The 22,339-nt window shown below is 40.4% G+C and overlaps 1 protein-coding gene across 6 annotated transcripts in view; it reads right to left on the bottom strand.

Moving 5' to 3' along the window:
- APBB2 (amyloid beta precursor protein binding family B member 2) overlaps positions 1–22,339 on the bottom strand; it is a 410,008-nt gene that overhangs the window by 338,328 nt on the left and 49,341 nt on the right. The gene's annotated exons all lie outside the window — the stretch shown is intronic.

The raw sequence follows: 22,339 nt of genomic DNA, 5'->3' as shown, positions 1-22,339 counted from the left end.
TAACGTATGCTCACTGATGGCACAGCTAGCAATTCTGGCACAGAAAACTCAATGAGGGAATCTTATGAAAGCAATTAGTGAACAATAAGAGCTAATAGATTAAGAAGTCTTCATTTGTTAATTATAGTAACAGTTATGACAACATCTGTATATGCCAAATATTGAAAGCCTATTCAAGAGGGGACAGGACAAATGTTATTTTCAGATACTGGGCCCACAGTTCTATTTCTGTAAATCAAAACAGTCCTTGTCACAAGTGTGCCAAGCATAATATTACATTAATCTCTACCTTCAATTGAAACCTCAGTCCCAAAAATCATCTCAAAAGGAACACAGCAGGAAAAAAGCAAGATATCAAGTTATATATGTATGGTATGGTCCCAATTTTGTTCTACAAACTGAGTACATACAATCTAAAGACACCTAAGGGTGAACAACAGCACTTTTGGGTTATGGACTGGGAAGCTATTTGTATTTTCTTTCTGGTATTTTCCAAATTTTCTACAATTAACATGTATTGCCTGTAGAATTAAGAACATTTTTAAATAAGGGGTTTAAGACTGCAGGAATACAAATCAGAAATGGGGTATCTATGCTATATTAGTCTGATCTTTGGTCTGCCTCTTATCTGAATAGAGTTAACAAATGAAGTATTTATCTGATCACAGAAGTTCTTAATTTACACATTCAAAACTCAAGTATCCAGTAACACTTCCAGGGATGAACAACACTTTCCTAGAAATAAAAAATTCTTTTCTACTCTGCAAACTTGTCACAGACAGAGAACCATAGTTGTTTCCCTCCCTTACCTATCGCATCCAAACTTCTCTATCACTGGCCATGCCATAAAACTGTCACTTAGTTAAAAGAACAGGCTGGGCACGGTGGCTCACAGCCTGTCATCCCAGCACTCCGGGAGGCTGAGGCCAGAGGATCACTTGAGCCCAGGCGTTCAAGACCAGCCTGGGCAACAAAGAGAGGTCTTGTCTCTACAAAAATTTTAAAAATCAGCCGGACATGTTGGCACATGCCTATGGGCCCAGCTATTTAGGAAGCTGAGGTGGGAAGGTCACTACAGCCCGGGAAGTCAGGGCTGCAGTGAGCCATGATCACATTACAATACTTCAGTCTGGGAGACAGAGTGAGACCTTATCTCAAATACATAAATTAAATAAATAAGTTAGTAAAAGAATGTCTCCTGGTGTTACCTACTCACAGGAGCAGGGCCTTTAATGACCCCGGCACACTTATTTCTGATGCTCTTAGCATCCTGAAAAACACAAGACACAATGGCAGAATCTTTACACTAGGGGCCTTGGCAACCCATTGCTCCAAGAAGCCCATGCCCAGAGAGGTGAAATGTCTTTCCCTCACAGCCACACAGCCAGCAAAGCAGGAATGAGAGTCAAGATCATTTGCCTCCACTTTGACCAAGTGCTCTTTCCACCACTATGACATTTCAGCATGCACTCATGGAAATAAAATTTGTACAAATCGTGTGCAGGTATTAAATTCATACCAGCAAAACCAAAAGAATGAGACAGAAATTTATTCTACCAAAAATGAAATGCATGCAGGAGAAAAAGTGAAGACTCAATCCTAGGCTAAAAAAGACAAGGCTCTGCCAAAACATGCTCAACTGAAGAAACAATGAGTGCACTGTGCTTGGGCAGCAGGTGTCCTGAACAGAAACTGCCTATCATACCGAAAGCTTTCTGGTCCTAGCACTGGCCCTGTTGGTAACACTACAGTCCCACCGCTCAAAGAAGAACAAAAGGCTTTCAACAAGATAAAACTACACCTGCACCAAGCCACCTGTGAGAGACAGGAAAGATGCATGCACCAGTGTTAGAAATAATAAATAAGTGTCTGAAGGCATCAAGTACAGCCTCTTACTTCCAAAATTACCCAAGTCTTAAGGGAAAGACATTAGTGGTTTCAAAAATTAAGAGATGCCAGACACGGTGACTCATACCTGTAATCCTAGCACTTTGGGAGGCCAAGACGAGAGGATTGCTTGAGCCCAGGAGTTCGAGATCAGCCTGGGCAACCTAGTGAGACCCTATCTCTACAAAAAATTTTAAAAATTAGTCCAGGCACAGTGACTTATGCTGTAATCCTAGCACTTTGGGAGGCTGAAGCTGGCAGATAACTTGAGGCCAGGAGTTCAAGACCAGCCTGGCCAACATGGCAAAACCCTGTCTCTACTAAAAATACAAAAATTAGCTAGGCATGTGGCACGTGCCTGTAATTCCAGCTACTCAGGTGGCTGAGGCAGGAAAATCGCTTGAATCCAGGAGGAGAAGATTACAGTGAGCTAAGACAGTACCACTATACTCCAGCCTGGACAACAGAGTGAGACTGTCTCAAAAAAAAAAAAAAAAATTGCTGGGCATGGTGGCACATGCCTGTGGTCCAGCTATTCAGGAGGCTGAAGTGAGAGGACTGCTTGATCCTGGGCAGTTGAGGCTGCAGTGAGCTGAGATCTCACCACTGCACTCCAACCTGGGCAAGAGAGCAAGACCCTGTTACAGAAAAAGAAATAAAGAAAACAATACAGTCACTAATAATTAAAATAATCCTAATCCATCATCTCTTATGTCCACACAGCCTTGGAGAAAGAGCAGGCTTTTTTTCTGTTTTCTTTAAGATTATTTCTTTGAAACATTGCTTACTTCCACTTTTTGCACAGCATCTACCTATGGTGTCCACGCCACACTAATCAGAAACCCAGGAGTCTCACAAAATGGGAATAGCCTGAAAAGCCAGGGGAGAGAGGACAGATGGCAATGACAAACTCAGAAACAATCCCTGAAAGGTCTTTATTGAGCTCCCTTCTCGTCATCCTTTCCCGACTGTGCATCAGGGCAACAAAGGCATGAGCTGTGAGGCTGCTCATAAAGCCGCGGCCTGGGCTGATGTGATCTGGCTTTGTGAGAGCTCGAACAAACACAATGGCTCTGTCCCGCCTCAACTGAGAAGTCAGGCGCTGGGGGAAAAAACAAAATGCTTTTTCTCCACCCAAAACCACTTCTCAAATCTCTAACATATATTCCCATGGCTGGATCCTGAAGGCAACACAATGTCAGCAGTTTATTTATTCCCTTCGATGCCTCAGTTCTAATAGTAAACATTAATGTCCGCAGCAGGCAAACGGAATCAGGGTCTTGTTGGTATTTCACAATGAAATCACAGCTTTGTTGTGAGTATTGTTCCAGTAACACCTTAAAGTCATTTGTAAGATAATGAGGGTAAGTTTAAATGTAGCAGTCTGATAAAATAACCTGTAACCCAAGAATCACAAAGTAGATTAAAGCTTGAAGTCACTAAATTATCTTTCTCAATAGAAGACTAAACAAAAATGAGAACTGGATTTGATTCACAGATTGTGAAATCCTTTTTTTACTCAAAACCTTGGTCATATGTCAGTTGGTCTTTGGCTTCAGTGAATGGCTCTGGCAAAATGTGCACCCAGACACTGACACCATTTGAGGATCTTCAGTGTTTGGCCAGAATTTTTTTTTTTTTTTTTTGAGACGGAGTATCGCTCATCTCCCAGACTGGAGTGCAGTGGCGCAATCTCAGTTCACTGCAACCTCCGCCTCCTGGGTTCAAGCGATTCTCCTGCCTCAGCCACCCAAGTAGCTGGGATTACAGATGCCCGCCAACACACCTGGTTAATTTTGTATTTTTAGTAAAGACAGTTTTCACCATGTTGGCCAGGCTGGTCTCAAACTCCTGACCTCAGGTGATCCACCTGCCTCAGCCTTTTTTGTTTTTTCTTTTTCTTTTTTTTTTTTTTGAGACGGAGTCTCGCTTTGTCACCCAGGCTGGAGTGCAGTGGCACAATGTCGGCTCACTGCAAGCTCCGCCTCCCGGGTTCACGCCATTCTCCTGCCTCAGCCTCCTGAGTAGCTGGGACTATAGGCACCGGCCACCACGCCCAGCTAATTTTTTGTATTTTTAGTAGAGACAGGGTTTCACCATGATCTTGATCTCCTGACCTTGTGATCCGCCCGCCTCGGCCTCCCAAAGTGCTAGAATTATAGGTGTGAGCCACCGCGCCCAGCCTTTTTTGTTTTTTCTAATGTCACAGGGAAGGTCTCTTCTTCCCAAGCCTGATTCCAGAATGACCAGGCAGACAAGGCAAGAAGGAACACACTGGAGCCCACTCCTCTTGGGGCTGTGAAAATCTGTTTTATTTTGGGAACCATTGATTTACCGCATTAATTTACTTAAAAAAAAAGTACTGGAATATTTTTAGTATAAAACTTAGATTTACAGTATTGATAAATTTACACGTTAAAACGTCTGGGAAAGAAGAATATAAATTGTTTGAAAGAATGAGGGCTCGTTAAAAATTTTTTTTTCAAAAAGAATCTATCACAGGTAACCAAAAAAGAACTGCTATGAAAACCCAAACTGGCATCCAACAAAGTCTGTGACTGATGACAATAGGGCAGTTTGGAAAAGGATTCATGTAGTAACTTTCCCTGTAGGATTTCAACTAGGGGAAGGGGCATATTAACTAATTAATAGGTTCACTAATGTTTTTAAAGCGGTTCTGAAACAAGGGATGAAGAAATCAACAGATTTAGAGGTTGTGGTTCCAGGTCTGCTACTTATGACCCGAGGATAACTAACAGCCTCTTTAACCTCTCTTCCATCATCTATAAAACTAGGATGATACTATCGGCCAACCTCATGGGGCTGTCAACCATTCAAACTGAGTATGAAAGCATTATCGAAACTATAAAGCACTACATATTCATCCAATAAATATTTACTAAGAAACCACTATGCTGCTAGACGTGGCATTATGGATACAACTATGAACACTAAGCCACAGCTCTTTCTGCATGGACTGACTCTAAGGGAAGCTGTGATCTGTGGGAAGGCTCAGGGGGCTAAAGGAACACGCAGGCAGCACATACTTGGAATTGCAGACAAACACCAGGTATTGTGACGTTCCCAATACTTCTGGAAGGAAGTTTACCAGTGAAAAGTGATAGTGTCCTTTTTAATTTGGGCTGCTTGTTAGCTCATTCATTTAGTACATTTTTTTAGCGAGCAATCACTATGTATCAGGTACCATGCTAGGTGATGGAGATTTGGCACTAAAAAAATTTTCTGCTTTAATGGGGCTGATATTTTGGTCATTCTTCATCCGTAGGAAATATAAAATACATATAGGAAATAGAAACAAGCAGCAACGCTATGTCTGCTTCAATACAATGATTTTTTTTAACCAAAGTATCCATGCAAAAGTGTTAAAAGGAATATTCTAACTAATCTGCATATAGTAAAAAATTTTCTTATTTTAATCTCCAGGCCACATTTTACAGTATACCAAATAACTACCACCATATGAAGGGTGCTCTAAGGTTTGAGGGATACAATTTATGTGTTTTGGCACACAATGGAACACTCGCAGACACTTTTTGTTACCCCAAGAAAAAAGAACACATGCTGAAATTCATCCAGTAATAACCCCAGTTTTAACAAGGGGAATATCAATTATTTTAGAAGTATTTCCTGTAGCCATTATTTTAAAGAGTCAAAAAATAAAATTGAATTATTTTAGAAACTAAACTCAAGTTCAACTTTAACAGGCCAAAAGTCTGCCTCAGCAAAGTTTCTTTTCTTAAAAAAAACAATCTGTTTTATTTAATTAAAAGTCCTCAGAACTAAGCTGTGCAGGACATGTCAGCCCTGCTGTACAAAAAATTCAATATGGGATAGAGGGGAAAGGGCTGAGGAAAGGGGGGAGAAAGAAAGAGAAGGGAAGGCACAGACATGAAGATCTACACATTAATCTCTAATAATCTGAAAATCCATGTACTCAACAATACTAAAAGCCAATGTTCAAAATACTGCATAGCAAGGATGACTATCCAGGTAAAAGTGACCAAGATGTTACCCAACTCCAGAGCAAGGGTTCCCAAACCTGGGTGATATGATTTGACCGTGTCCCCACCCAAATCTCATCTTGAATTGTAGCTCTCATAATCCCCATGTGTCATGGGAGGGACCCAGTGGCAGGTAATTGAATCATGGGGGCAAGTTTTTCCCATGCTGTTCTCATGATAGTGAGTAAGTCTCACAAGATCTGATGGTTTTATAAAGAGCAATTCCCCTGCACACACAACCTTGCCTGACACGATGTAAGACGTGCCTTTGCTCCTCCTTTGCTTTCCACCATGACTGTGAGGTCTCCTCAGCCATGTGGAACTGTGAGTCCATTAATCTTCTTTCTCCTTATAAATTACCCAGTCTCGGGTATTTCTTCATACTAGTATGAAAATGGACTAATACACTGGGGTTCTTACATAAAATACAAAGCCCAAGTACTCTGCATCATTTTTCAACTGTTCCCAGATGATGCTAATACAGCCATGGTTGGGAACCACTGATTTACTGTATTTACTTAATGAGAAAAAGCATTGGAATATTTTTATTATAATAATGGGCAACTGTTTTTGCTAAGTGCTTTTCATTAATCTTCACACCCATCCTGAGGTAGGAAGTATTATTATGCCTTCTTTTAAAAGGAGAAACTTGAGCATGAAAAGGTCAAATGACTTGACTGGTGTTACACAGCTTTTAAATCAAGGGCCTGGGGTTTTAATCCACGTCTTGTCTGTCCTTTATTTTCTTAGCATTCTGATCTGTTGAACTTTAGCAAGCTAACAATCTTTCTTCCACTCTAGTCTAAGGAAGTTATACATGACTACTCATCTTATTAATACACCATAGGCATTAACGTTTTCCGAACTTAAATCCCCAAATTTACCAATAAATTGTGCAGCTCAAGAGGATGTGAAAAACCTGTATTAAGTGTTGTCTATTTAGAGCACTGGGGAAGTAGCAAGCTAGGTGTATAGTTAGTTTGATTACCTCCCAACTTAAGATTAGTAAAAGGCATGCTTGCAGTCTTAGGGAATAAATGTTCCTTCATCAAAACTAGACTACCTAGAAAGAAGCTGGAAACAGTGAAGTCCAGATCATTAGGAATTATTGCCAAACCTAACACCTTTTCACAATTCCATGCTGTCATTAGTGCCACTCCTTCTATCTATACTGCCCTGCCCTACTACTCTGATATGTCAATTCTTCATTCCTCGAGGTCCAGTCCAAATATTACTGCCTTCATGAAGCCTTCCCCGATATAGTGACAGAAATAATTCCCGAAGGCTCTGCAATTTTCATTGCTTCTCCTATCATACATAACAGGCTGATGTTCATTTCAGGATATGCCTTATCCTGAAAGAACTTCTACAACATCTCACCTCCTCACCGTTTTTTATTTGTTTTTGTTTTTTGAGACAGTCTCATTCTGTTGTCCAGGCTGGAGTGCAATGCCATGATCTCAGCTTACTGCAACCTCCACCTCCTGGGTTCAAGCGATTCTCCTGCCTCAGCCTCCTGAGTAGCTGGGACTACAGGCACCCACCATCATGCCAGGCTAATTTTTGTATTTCTGGAGGGATGCGGTTTCACTATTTGGCCAGGTTGGTCTTGAACTCCTGACCTCAGGTGATCCGCCTGCCTTGGCCTCTCAAAGTGCTGGCCCAGATCTCTCCCAATCTACCGCACCACAACTCCTGGACTTCTATGCCCCTAACATTCTAACTCCATACTGCATCCATGCTCAAGAGACACATTTTACATTTTCATATAGGTAATCTTGAGGTGTGTCTTATTTTTTTTTAATGGCATCTTAAAGATATGGGGCAATGCTTTTCTTAAAATTGTTCACATATAATGGTGGCTCTTACAAAAATACCATCTTATAGTCAACGCATTGCAGAGACTATCTTAGTGCATCTTCCCTTCCGCTGCTCTACAACAGTGCTATTCAACAGAACTTTCTTCAATTATGGAAATATTCCATATTTGTATTGTTCAATACAGTAGCCACTAGGCACACGTGCCTTGAAATGCAGTTAACTAGCATGACTGAGGAGCTAAATTTTTAACTTTAGTTAATGAGATTTAAATACATATTTACCAATTTATTTCTTCATCACTCCTTTTGGCATCTCAGCCCTTCCTCCTAGAATCTCTCCTTCCTGAAGTATATCCTTTAAGAAGTTTCTTAGAAAAGATCTTCTGTGGTAAAATCAGGTTGAGGTTTTTCTGAAAGCATATTTTGCTTTTTCCTTGAATGACAGCTTTTTTGACATACAATCAATATTTTCACATTTTGAAGATATTTTTCCACTAATATCCAGCTTCCATTGTTGCTGTTGGGAAGTCAGCGCTCAGTCTGATAAACAATCTGCCTTTTTTTCTGGCTGTTCTTAAAGATGGTCTTATTTTTTTTTTTAAGTTAATTAAAGTTTCCTTATGTCTAGTATGAATTTTTTTATTTATATGTTGTGCTTCCCTTATCTGCCCATAAATTACTTAGATTTAAGGAACACTGGCCATTTATGTCATTCATAAACTCTCTCTGGAAATTATATATACATTAGATCTTCAAATAGTACTCCTGACCATTTGCTCTTACTATCTTTCTGGGACTCAGAAGAGATCTCATCGTGACCGTTATATCCTTCAACTACTTTCATGTTTTTCTTCTCCCTTACGTTGCTTTCTGGTTAATTTCTTCAAACTTTTTTTTCTAGTTCATTTTTCTAGTTCACCTATTTCTAATCTAATTTATTTAGTTTTTATTTCAACAGTTCTAATATTTCCTTAGGTCTTGGTTTTCCAAATCTGCCTGGTCAATTTTGCACCTAGTTGTGATTACATGTTTTCTTTCTTAAAACGTTTCATACCTAGTAATTTTATATTCTGTATCAGATAATTCTAATATCTAAAGTCCTTAGGGTTCTAAACCTATTGTTTTTTACTTCTTTTTTTTTTTTTTTTTTTTTTTTTTTTTTTGAGATAGAGTCTCACTCTGTCGCCCAGGCTGGAGTGCAGAGATGCCAGCTTTGCCTCCCGGGTTCACGTCATTCTCCTGCCTCAGCCTCCCGAGTAGCTGGGACTACAGGTGCCCGCCACCACGCCCAGCTAATTTTTTTGTATTTTTAGTAGCGATGGGGTTTCACCGTGTTAGCCAGGATGGTATTGATCTCCTGACCTCGTGATCTGCCCACCTCGGCCTCCCAAAGTGCTGGGATTACAGGCGTGAGCCGCCGCGCCCGGCCTTCACTTGTTTCTGATGACTTGCACTCCTGATTGCTTGTTTTCTTGTAGGACTGGAGATCTTTGATTCTGAATGCTGATTTAGTTGATGTTAGGAAAGTCCTAAGGTCTAAAGTGAAGATGCCTTCTGCCTGAAAGGATCTGCACTTGCTTCTGCCAGAAGCCAAAGGGCACTATCTTCCTAGAGCCACTTTAGCTCCTCTCACAAATAAGTACTGGGGGAATGCAGGCTCTTATATCTTGCCACTGACCCAAGCCTTAGTCTCTAACCACAGTGGTGATATTATAGGTGGAGTATTCCTTATCCACCATGCTTGGGACCAGAACTGTTTGGATTTCAGACATTTTCAAATTTTGGAATATTATATAGAATATATACTGGTTGTGCCTTCCTAATCCAAAAATCATGAGCATTTTCCTTTGAGTTTCATGTCAGTGCCCAAAAAGCTTCAAATTTTGCAGTATTTTCAATTTTAGATTTTCAGATTAGGGATGTTCAACCTGTAGCATTTGCTCTTCAGGTAACCTATCTTTTGTATTGGCTTACACATAAAGCTTGGGTTTTACCTTACCCTTTGAAGCTTGGTTGATCTACTTGAAGTGACAGACTTTGGAGATGTCTTAATTCTTGTGGTCTCAGAAGTACATTAAAAAATGTTTTATCCAGAATATAATGCTTTAGTGGAAAAGTATGTTATTCAGTCTACCATATTGAATGGTAATAAGAAGTATTAGTCTCAAACTAATCATCTTCTCCCAAAACCTACTTTTCCTCCTTTGTTACACATTTTGCTAAATGGCACCATTCACTCTCACCCAAATCTGCAACCCAAAATTACAGGTACCAGTGACCCTTCTCTTTCCTCTACTATCTCATCTGTAACTAGGCAACAAGTCCTGAAATCTTACCGATCAAAAGTAGGCTTCCATTTATGTTTCTCATCTTGGCACCTAGTAGTACAATCTTAATCTTCAAGGCCAAGTCAAGATAAATGAGGCAGAATTAAAACCTAAATCCTGCATTCTTGCTAAATGAAGGAGCTTTAATACAAAGGAAGCACAGAATACAGGAAAATGGAGGAATTGAGTTTCATGCAGATCTAAAAAGAACTGGCACTCCAGCTGTCAGAAACATAATCACATTCTCGAGGAGGGGTTTAATTTTAGTGAAACAAAATATCTGTCATGATAAATTAATATTAATTTGAATTTTATTGGTTTTGTAGTTTTGTTTGAATTTGCTCTATAAATCTGTCACTGCTTTACAGTTAAGTAAGAGCTAGAAGCATAAGGAGTTTATACCTAGTTTATATTGAAGCTCCTTCATAATAAAAATATTTATTACTGAGGATTTGTGAGAAATTTTTCCTTTAAATAAAGAGGTCCATAAATTACTGAGATTTAAGAAACAATGCTCTTTATATACTTCACCACCCTTGATACATTTATCATTCTCTCCATAAATGAATGGAGAGAAATGGAACACAATTGCACATGCAAGAAATCATTTGCTAAACTCCAACTTCGCCTCAGTTCTCCAGCTGTTTGAATTATGTCCATTACTGATTAACCTTTGGAGGCAGCAGGCCTTGTTTTTTTCCTCCAATAGAGATGGCTTCTAATAAGAAATATGACTGGAAATACTGCTCTGCCCAGCTCCTACCATTATACCTGCTTCTACTGGAATTTATAAAATAACAAAAATGTACCTGGCAATAGTACAATAAATCAAATGTGTCCAACAAAGGATGGTCCTTGCCTTAAGGAAGTCAATTTCCTGGTTGCATTTCCATAACCAGGAATTTTAGGAAATAGGCATTGTTTTTCTGAATGAGTAAAGAAACTACCAATCATTTCTTTTAAACTTCTATATTTTTATTCTCTACGGACTGTAAACTTTCACATCTTCATTTTAAAAGTCCTGTGCCATAATTTCACCCTACAATTCCTGTCTCCCTGAAATGTGTAAAACCAAGCTGTAGCCCAACCCTCTCAGGCACACTTTATCAGGATCTCTTGAGATTATGTAACCTAGACCACAGTCACTTATACTGGTTCAGAATAAACCTCTTTAGACATTTTGCCAGAATTTGGATTTTTCCACTACCAATATTTCCCCAAATTCAGTGTTTTTTGGTCCCAAAACTGATTAAAAATTACCTTGTGTTTTAAAAGTCCTATGCCAAGATAAAACTTTCTCTCTCCAACATACATGCTCACCTGTCAACATCTATGTTTCTCCTCCCACAAGGTCCAACTCAATCAGAACCAAAAGGGAGATCACAGCATATCCATGCAATCCCTGGCTGGGCAGAGGGGGCACCCTGGGGGCTGGAGTTACACAGCTGACTGGCAGAGGTCAGTACCCAGTTCTACCCAGTGTGGCCACCCGATGCAACTCTGTGACTCATTTTAAATCATAAGTAGTTTGAACAAAGACTTAAAATTAATGGGTTTGGTCATCATTAAAGTTTATTTTTAAACGTCAAGTAATTTGACATTTTACTAACAATAACTCGAGGATATCCACAGTGTATGAAACACCAACTCTTGTTTCAGTAAGTCTAATGAAAGTTTCTCAAATTCTGAAACCTAATTCCAGGATTCTTATTTGGAACTGTTTTTTTGTTTTTGTTTTTTTAAAATCAGAGTACATTAACTCCAGGGGAAAATGCGATTATCTTCTGATTCAGAAACAGAACATTCTACTGAGAGTTTTAAAATAACATAGTGACCGCAGGTAACTGTAATTCAGCAATTCTCAAATTCAGATTCCGGGTCAGGGCAGAAGATTATGCGTCTTTAACAAGCACAATTGATTCTAATGCTGATGGTCTAGAGGAAACTTGATGGGAAACTCTGATCTATTCAACACTTTTTAAAAGTAAACTTTAGTACTATTTCTACCTAGTCAAGAAAATAAAGAAGGAAGGAGAAAGGAGGACAAATAAGAGAGACTCCAAAAGACATACTACCCAGACAGACTACTCAGACAGACGAGACAGTCAGTCAAGCAGACATGGTGCTACCCGTCAAGCATGCAGGAAAGCAGCTTTCATGGAATAACATTCCTAAACTCTTGCCTAATAAATTATGCTGAGAGCTGCTGCTAAGAATTTTTTAAACCAACTCAAAGCAGAAATGGAGCTATTCGCCCAACCAACAGGTGAAATCAAGTCACAGACTAGTATAGGGTTTGGCAGATTTCAGGCCCTCCTGAAATATCTGTTTAATTAAGAAGCAACTCCAGCTCTAGCTAGAAATCTATCTAACCACAAAAGTGAAATCATAAGTAATTTGATCGTTATCTTATTTTTCCCCTGTGTTTGTTTCCTCAGGGCATCTATAATGGCCAAACTGGAGATGGAACCACAAGTATTATAATAACATTTGTTGGAAAGTTCATCCTGTATTTTAGTAGCACATAGTTGACAGATAAGGCTTTATGAATTGTTCTCAGAGACTTAAAAAAAAAAAAAAAAACCCTGAATTTTTAAAAAATTACATCCATTATCCATCAAGTAACATTTGCAAGCAAAACCTTCTACTAGAAAAAATGGGTGCAAAAATAGGAAAAGGAGAAGAACAGGAGGAAGAAAAAGAGGTATAACTAATTGAGGGGAAAAAAAATCATAAGTAAAGAAGTCAGAAATAAATGTAGCTAAAAATACAAACTGCTACTTTATGGTCCAGATATTGTAATATATCATTTTTAACATAAAAGAAAAATCCCCAACAGACTTCCTATAAAGGAAATTATCAGAGTTCACCAGGGGATGAGGGAAGAATCTCCGTGTGCTCCAAGTATCGATAGCCAGTCCAGCTTCATTCACTCATTCATTTCCAGCTTCATTCACTCATTCATTTCTCTGCTTTCATTTCAGGAGAACATTCAGCAGTGTTTTGTTTTATTTATTTTATTCAAAGGGAAATCCTCATGTGACACTAGCAGTGAAAATAACTTATATTTGTAAGTTAATGTCTGCTATAAATCTGAGTACACAACTTTTTTTCACAGAAGATGGAGCAAAGTATTACAGAAAGTTCACTGGCTTCTGAGTCTGAGAGAAATGAGTTCAAATCCTGAATACGTTCCTTATCTGTGTGACCTTAAGATTCATCACTTAATATTCTGAGTCAGTTTCCTCCTCTATAAAACAAGGATCAGGGCTGAGCGTGGTGGCTCACGCCTGTAATCCCAGCACTTTGGGAGGCCGAGGCGGGCGGATCATGAGGTCAGGAGATGGAGACCATCCTGGCTAACACGGTGAAACCCCGCCTCTACTAAAAATACAAAAAATTAGCCGGGCGTGCTGGTGGGTGCCTGTAGTCCCAGCTACTCAGGAGGCTGAGGCAGGAGAATGGCGTGAACCCGGGAGGCAGAGCTTGCAGTGAGCCAAGGTCACGCCACTGCACTCCAGCCTGGGCAACAGAGCGAGACTCCGTCTCAAAATAAATAAATAAATAAACAAACAAACAAATGAAACAAGTATCAGACCGGCACGGTGGCTCACGCCTGTAATCTCAGCACTTTGTGAGGCCGAGGCAAGCGAATCATCTGAGGTTAGGAGTTCGAGACCAGCCTGACCAACACCGGAAAACCCCGTCTCTAGTAAAAATACAAAATTAGCCAGGCATGGTGGTGTACGCCTGCAATCCCAGCTACTTGGGAGGCTGAGGCAGGAGAATCGCTTGAACCCGGGAGGCAGAGGTTGCAGTGAGCCGAGGTCGCACCACTGCACTCCAGCCTGGGCAACAGAGAGAGACTCCATCTCAAAGGGAAAAAAAAAAAAAAAAACGGATCATAACATCTACCTTCCAGATGGAGAAGGGATTAGGGATAAAGTGTTTTAAAGCACTTGGCACAGTGCCTGGAACAGAGCAAGTGGCGATTTCTATTGTCTTGCACACCCGCTGCATTTCCCTAACGGCTTACCCGCTGCATTTCCACGACGGCTCCAGAATTTTCTGGTTCAGGCAGGTCAATATAAGGCAAATCTTCCCCCGACCATTCTTCCCCGGACTACTTTGTACTCTCTTCCAGGCTGCAAAGAGCTCCTGCATGAAAGCCTTCTTCAAATAACCTTCTAACACTAGGCTTGTGAAAGCCAACAGGCCCTGGCGGGCAAAGAGAACTTTGTCTACCATTGAACTAGAGCGAAAGAAGCCAAAGAATTCACCCCTAAATTTTTCACCCCAGAGCAAGCTAATCCCACTCTACCAATAGGTGGGAGAGTGGAATGAGCAAATATGAGAGGTGGGATTGTAAATTTGCTTCACCACCCACACCAACCCACCAGCACACACAACTGCTGCGATGCATGGATCTTCCTGATATCCAGACCAGACCAAGACATGCCAAGAAAAAATATAGGGGCAGTGGAGAAAGAAGCTGCCAGTTCTTTGCAAATTTCCATGGCTCTTTGATAAGAGCTATGACTCCAGGCTGCAAAGTGGCTCATCCCAGCACTTTGGGAGGATGAGGTTGGTGGATCACTTGAGGTCGAGTTCAAGACTAGCCTGGCCAACATGGTAAAACACCGTCTCTACTAAAAATACAAAAAATTAGCTGGGTGTGGTGGCTCACACCTGTAATCTCAGCTACTCAGGAGGCTAAGGCAGGAGAACTGTTTGAACCTGGGAGGCAGAGTTTGCAATGAGCCAAGATTGCACCACTGCACTCTAGCCTGGGCAACAGAGTGAGACTCCATCTCAAAAACAAAACAATCAAAGAGCCACAGACTCCAAAGTCCATTTCCCAAGGTAATCCTACTTGTAATTAAGAGAAGTGGGATATTTTGGGGACAAAAAAATGAACTCTGGAGCCAGACTGCCTGGGTTCAAAGCCTGGCTCCACACTCTCCAAGTTGTGTGGCCTCTGACATGTCATGCAGGATGAGCATAATGATACCATCTAACTCATAGGGCTGCTGTCAGAATTAAATAATACATGCAAAAGTGCCTGAGTCGGCTATTATTACTATGAGAATTATATCCATTTCCCATTAATGAGTCAGAGGTGAAAAGTGTTCAGCAGTGTTTTGTTTTATTTATTTTATTCAAAAGGAAATCCTCATGTGACACTAGCAGTGAAAATAACTTATATTTGTAAGTTAATGTCTGCTATAAATCTGAGTACACACATTCTTTTCTCAGAAAAGGATTCCTATTTCTCTAAGAGTTTATGTCTAAGAGGCGATGCCCAAACAGAATCATATTTAGACACACTTAAGAAGTCATTCCGGTTTTTGAAAGCAGCAGTTCTATGCTACAGTGGCATCAGGAACATCTGGAAAACTCTTCGAAAAAGTACACGTCTGGGCAGCAGGTCTGGTTTGGAGCCCAAAATGTGCATTTTGACAAAGCAGTATCATTCTAATGCGCACATGGAGGTGAGAAACACTGGCTGAAACCAAGTCCCAACTCTACAAGACAGGCCTTTCCCAGGAGAATAGGGATAGTTCAGGGGTGTTGAGGGGTACTACTGCCCACAAAAATGCTCTGCAACCTATATGCTGCTGCCTGAAATTCTTTTTGCAGGTTTTTTTTTTTTTTTTTTTTTTTTTTTTTTTTTTTTTAGCACAAACCAGAAACACATTTTAAACTAGGAAAGGAACTAACATCGATGGAGCACCTACTACATGCCAGGCCCTTTACCCATCTGTCCTGTTCCTCAAGGTCACCCCACGGCACGGTTACTGTACAAAGGAGGAAACCGAGGAGCAGAGAGGTTCCTAGCACAGCCGAGATTCCATCCCAGGTATGTCTGCCTCCTGCACCACCCTGCCTCCTTAGTCTAAGACCTGGGCTCAGGAATCCTGGACACAGTTCCAAATCAAGGACATGAAGCTGACTAAAGAGGAAGCTCTATACACATCCCACCTCACCCCCAGGTCCTCTCAGGTTGTACTGAACCAGGATCCGACCTGAAGTTTAAAGATGTAGGAAGGAGTTCTCCACTCCCACCTTGCCACCTCCTCCAAGAGAGGACTGAAGGGCAAGTCTCAAACTCACTAGGCCTTAATGCTGCATCGGTACAAGAGAAATGTATTAGCCTTAAATCGACCTTTCCCTTTCTCTATCTCTCTCTTTCTTTCTCTCTCTCTCTCTCTGATAGGAAACAGGAAGGAAAAAAGGAAGGGAACAGATGAATTAATATAAAGTCAGATAAAAATGGAGAAAATAAAAAAAATAAAAAATTTTTAAAAAAATGGAGAAAATAACCCAACTTACCTCAAAAGGGCTATTTTTCTATGAAGCTCAAATAAGATCATAATATACACAGTAATATTAGCTGACTCACTGAACTTATTCAGTAAATCTGCCAAGACAACAACCCATAGAGATGGGTATTAACATTCCCATTTTTCAGATGAAAAAACTGAAATGGAAAAAGCTAAAAATAACTTGTCCAAAGAACCACAGTTTATGAATGGAAATTGAAACCCAGGATTTTATCTAACCATTTCAACTCTTAAGCCTAGTATCCTATCTTGTTGATAAAATCACTACGTAATCTTTCAAGTCTTACAGAGACATTACTTTTCCCTTACTAGGAAATTTTCATGAACTATAAAGTTCCTGTAAGCTGCAGAAAAAGCAAAGGGATGTGAATAATCTATAAACTGCAGTCTCATCCCTGGAATAAGTAAGAGAAGCTTGTAATTCTATTTTCAGCTTAATGAATAGCAAATAAATAGAAGTATCCAAAGAAAATGAAAGCAAGCAAGAAACAACATTAAGGAAGGAAGCAATAGGCTTAAGGGCAAAAAAGAAGAAGAAAAAGAAGAAGAAAACATCACAGGATGCTGTTTTGTGGGTACTGGAGAAACAATACTTTTGGGAAAACATCAAGGATGAAAAACAAGGCCACGGAGGTGATTCAGACAACAGTAATGCAGTGATCCAGGGCCCAGAGCAAGCTGGCTGTAAAGAACGGGTGGGGGCCTCACAGGTGCTGCCGGCCTGGACAGGGAAGACAAGGGCCTGGGATCAGCACGCCTTGGAGAGGAAATGACAACCCGTAGCTTATGAAGTGATTAGTCAGAGTGCTTGAGGAACACCATGTGCATTCCCATTTCCCTCCCTGCAAATACTAGGACATGACCAGAGATTCCTTAACAGAGATGACTTTTTAAATATTAGATAAACCAGACACAGGGAAATTTTCTCTCCAGAATGCACTCTAGTCAGCAATTAGGATGACAGAGGAAACTTCAGGGAGCTGAAGATTGCAGCAGAAATAACCAGCAGTTAGGAGACCCAGGTTCAAGATACGGCTCTACCACTAACGCCCTGGGCTTGGCTGCCTTGGGCAAATCCCTCAGCGACTCAGTCCATCAGCATCCAACAGAAGGGTGGGACAGGATGACCTCTAAGAGGCTTTGTTTGGTGACTAACTCCCTTCCCAGGTTACCCTGGTCTCCCTCTCACACTCTTTCATCTCATATTGCAGTGAGTTTTCCAATATACTTCTAGTTCAAAGACTGGGAGGGAAGGAGGGAAGGAGGGAGGGAGGCCTAAGGATGACAAATGTGCTTAAACCTCAACATGCCTTACAAGAACTGAAAACCCAAAATATAAATCAAACTAATAAAGCCAATGAAAATGGCATCTACCATTTATTGAACCATTACTATGTGCCAGACACTGTCCTAAGCACCTTGCATGCATTAGCTCACTTAATCCTTATGACGACCCTCTAAGGAAGGAGGTAGACAAGTAACTTGTCCAAGTGACACAGCTTGTGGTTAAGCTGAGATGTGAACGTGGCCTCCCAAACCTGACCTCTTAATCATTACACCACAGCATTAACTTTGGGGATAAGACTACCCCAGCTAATTATGATATAATGCCTCTTTGCTTTAGAATGCAATTACACCAACTCGAACTGACAGCGTGCATTACAGAATGCTGCAGCTGTGATCCTTTTCCCCCGCAAAAAAAAAAAAAAAAAAAAAAAAAAAAAAAGTGATAAGTTTGGAATTGTGATCTGGCAAATATACAGCTTGGGTGAAACAACTTTCATAGACACTGCTCGTTTATTCTGGAATCTCTGAGTCCAAGCCCAAAGTCTCTCTCAAAGTATAGCATTCAGCCGGGCATGGTGGCTCATACCTGTAATCCTAGCACTTTGGGAGGCCGAGGTGGAATAATTCCTTGAGTCCAGGAGTTCAAGACCAGCTTGGGTAAGATAGCAAAACTCTTCTCTACAAAAAATTTCAAAATAAGCTGGGTATAGTAGCAGGCACCTGCAGTGCCAGTTACTCAGGAGGCTGAGGTGGGAGGATTGTTAGAGCTCAGGAATTGGAAGCAGCTATGAGCTAAAATCGTGCAATTGCACTGCAGCCTGGGCGACAAAGCAAGACCCCATCTCTAAAAAACTAAAATTAAAAAATAAAGTACAACATTCCGGACACCAGGGACAATGAGGACCCCACACAGCCAACTTCTTATTTACTCAGGAGAGTAGATGAGGCCCAGAAATGTTGAAAGAGTGACTCCAAGTCACACAGATTTAGAGAGAAAGCCATGGGTAGAATGTTGAGCCTCCCAAATTCCAGTTTAAAGTTCTTTCAATTCTTTAAAAACAAAACCCATGTCGGCCAGGCATGGTGGCTCACGCCTGTAATCCCAGCACTTTGGGAGGCCAAGGCAGGCGGATCACGAGGTCAGGAGATTGAGACCATCCTGGCTAACATGGTGAAATCCCGTCTCTACTAAAAAAAAAAAAAAAAATTAGCCAGGCATGGTGGTGGGTGCCTCTAGTCCCAGCTACTCGGGAGGCTGAGGCAGGAGAATGGAATGAACCCAGGAGGCAGAGCTTGCAGTGTGCCGAGACCACACCACTGCATTCCAGCTTGGGCAACAGAGTGAGACTCCGTCTCAAACAACAACAACAACAAAGTCTCCTATCCCTTATTTTTTTTTTTTATCGCTTATTATAGAAACTTTCAAACACATACAAACGTAGAAAGAATGAATGAACCCCCATACAGCCAGCCACCACCAACTTCAATGATTATTAACTCATGGGGAATCTTACTTTATTTCCACATTTATCTACTCTCCCCACCTCATCACCACCGGTTGTTTTGAAGTAAATTCCAGGCATCACACATCCTTTCATCCTCAAATATTTCAGTATATGTCTCTTAAAAAGATAAAATTTTTAAGCGACACTCTAATACATAATCACAATAGTATTAAAATTAACAACACCTATAAAAATTAACAGTAATTTCTTAACATCAATTATCTGATCAGTGTTCAAATTTCCCCATCTTTTTTTTTTTTTCAATTTGTTGAATCAGAATTTATGTACAGCCAGTCTATACATAGTAACTGGTTAAAGTATTTGTTAAATTTCTTTTAATCTCTAGGTCTCCTATTCATCTCTCTGTCTCCCTTTTTCTAACAATTGATTCATTGACGAAATCAGATCAATTGTACCATGGGGACAATTCTGTCTCAAAGTCTGGATTTTGCTTTCTTTTTATTTCCCCACAATGCTCTTTATTGTACCTTGCATAAAGGACTCACCCATATGCATTCTTTCTCTCTCTGTCTCTCTCACACATACATGTTCATCATAAAATAATATAAGAGAACAGGCCAGGCACAGTGGCTCCTGCCTGTAATCCTGGTACTTTGGGAGGCTGTGGCAGGAAGACTGCTTGAGCCTTGGAGTTTGAGACCAGCCTGGGCAACATGGCAAGACCACGTCTCTACAAAAAAATAAACAAAATTAGCCGGGCATGGTGGCACACACCTGCGGTCCCAGTACTCGGGAGGCTGAGGTGGGAGGATGGCTTGCTGGGGCCCAGGAGGTTGAGGCTACAGTGAGCTCTGCTCACGCCACTTCACTCTAGCCTGGGCAACAGAGTGAGACTCTGTTAAAATAAATAATAAATTTTATTTAATTGTTGATTCAATTCAACAAATATCTTCTGAGTATCAGTAACGGCAAGGTATGTGGAACAACAAGGTGAATAAGATATGATCCTTATCTCGGGGAAGACACAATCCAAGAAAGGTGATAAGCTCTATAATGTTAATTCAAGGAAGATAAGTGAGAACTATTTAAGAGGACGCTAGAAGAATTTCCAGGATAAGGTGAGACCTAGGCTAGACTTTGAAAAAGGCAGTTTGGGCCCAGCTGGAGCAACATGCGATGTGACATAGAGGACAGCCTGGGTAATGTCAACAAGGCAGGGATGATTCTGGCATATTTTAAACCAACAGCAGCACAGGTGGGCAAAAGATATGGGGTAAAAGAATATGGTAATGACAGACTGCATATCTGCTGAGGGATCTGAGAATCATCACGCAATTTTGAATAGGGGAATAGCCCTGGATCTATATTCTAAAGCATTAGTGAGTGTATTGGAAGTGAGGATTCCAGTTTGGATTTCAATAATCCACCTGATGGGTCCCTGTACTAGGTCAACGAGAATGACCAAAGAGAGAGGAAAGTGACATGGTTTATCAACTGAATACCTGGGGCCAGGAGGCAGGAGGAGTAAAAGATAATAAAAGTTGATTTTCAGCTTTCAGAGAAAGAAGATTATTTTCTTAAGGAAAAGAAAAATTATTCCTATAGTTCCTCAAAAAAATACATACACCTTTCAGATCACAAACAAATGTCAGTCAAAAATTCTTGTTAGCCGGGCGCGGTGGCTCAAGCCTGTAATCCCAGCACTTTGGGAGGCTGAGACGGGCGGATCACAAGGTCAGGAGATCGAGACCATCCTGGCTAACACGGTGAAACCCCGTCTCTACTAAAAAATACAAAAAACTAGCCGGGCGAGGTGGTGGGCGCCTGTGGTCCCAGCTACTCCGGAGGCTGAGGCAGGAGAATGGCGTAAACCCGGGAGGTGGAGCTTGCAGTGAGCTGAGATCTGGCCACTGCACTCCAGCCTGGGCGACAGAGCCAGACTCAGTCTCAAAAAAAAAAAAAAAAAAAAAAAAATTCTTGTTAACAGTGGTAATAGGCATCCTGGACATCTCGACTTTAAGCTAAATACAACAGATCCTAGGGAACACTGGACCAATCCACTTTCTTCAATATGGTCATAAATCTTATTTCGATTTTTCTGAGGCCCTCCATACTCTGGACATGTGAGTCTAAGGCAAATGTGTGTTTTCCACGTTAATTCTATTTTTTAGAAAATGAGAAAAATAAATTCAATCCTAAAAATTTTGAGATCACCTTTATACTACAAAACCTCAAATAACATACTTCTATAGCTTTGTATTCAACCTAAATGAAATATAAATGTTCTCTAATGTTTCAAAAACAAGGAACATGGACAGAAGGAAATTAATTATAAAGAAAAGTCTATAAGCTCTATAAAGGCGGGGGTCTCTTAAACAAAATGCTTGGGACCAGAAGAGTTTCGGATTTTGTATTTGGAAATATTTGCATAAGGAGGTATCTTGGAGATGGAGTCCAAGTCTAAACATGAAATTCATGTTTCATATATAACTTATACACATAGTCTAAAGGTAATTTTACACAGTAGTTTTAATAATTTTGGGCATGAAACAAAGTTTTGACTTTGGTTTGACCACAATCCGTCACATGAGGTCACATGTGAAATTTCCCTCTTGTGGCATCACAATGGCACCTAAAAAGTTTTGAATTTTGGAGCACTTCAGATTTTCACATGAGGGGTACTCACTTTGTATACTGAGATAAAACGTAAGCAGCGTTCACATTACAATCTCTCAATCCACAACTGACTTTGAAAATATAGACAAATAATGATCAGTAGTTTAGGATTACAGAGTTTGAAGACACTGACACAGGATGCAAAAGAAGGCTCCTTCCATTCAGAGGAGATCCCTAGATACATAATTTCCCTTTTATCTAACTAAGAGACCACAATAGTTTCCCTTTGTCCCAGACAGCACAAATCCAATCAAGTGTTTAATAGATACTTTCTGTGATAAGTCCCTTTGAAAAACAAAACAAAACAAAACCTTATACAGACTGCCTGAAAAAGTGAAGTAATATCACTTCTCCTTAAATGTTAACCTTTAAATAACTAAAACAGCTAGTTTATCCTCTGGACTTAAAACCCTACATCACACTAGCTTTAACATATATACAAAGAGTAAATTCCAGATGTTCTAAGAACCAACAGAAGGTTATGACTTAAGAAGCTGATTCTTTTAATCT

The sequence above is a fragment of the Macaca thibetana genome, chromosome 5 (assembly GCF_024542745.1).
Source record: "Macaca thibetana thibetana isolate TM-01 chromosome 5, ASM2454274v1, whole genome shotgun sequence".
In the NCBI taxonomy this organism is placed as follows: Eukaryota; Metazoa; Chordata; class Mammalia; order Primates; family Cercopithecidae; genus Macaca; species Macaca thibetana.
Note: the sequence above shows the minus strand (reverse complement) of the source record. Positions and strands in the feature narration are given on the sequence as shown.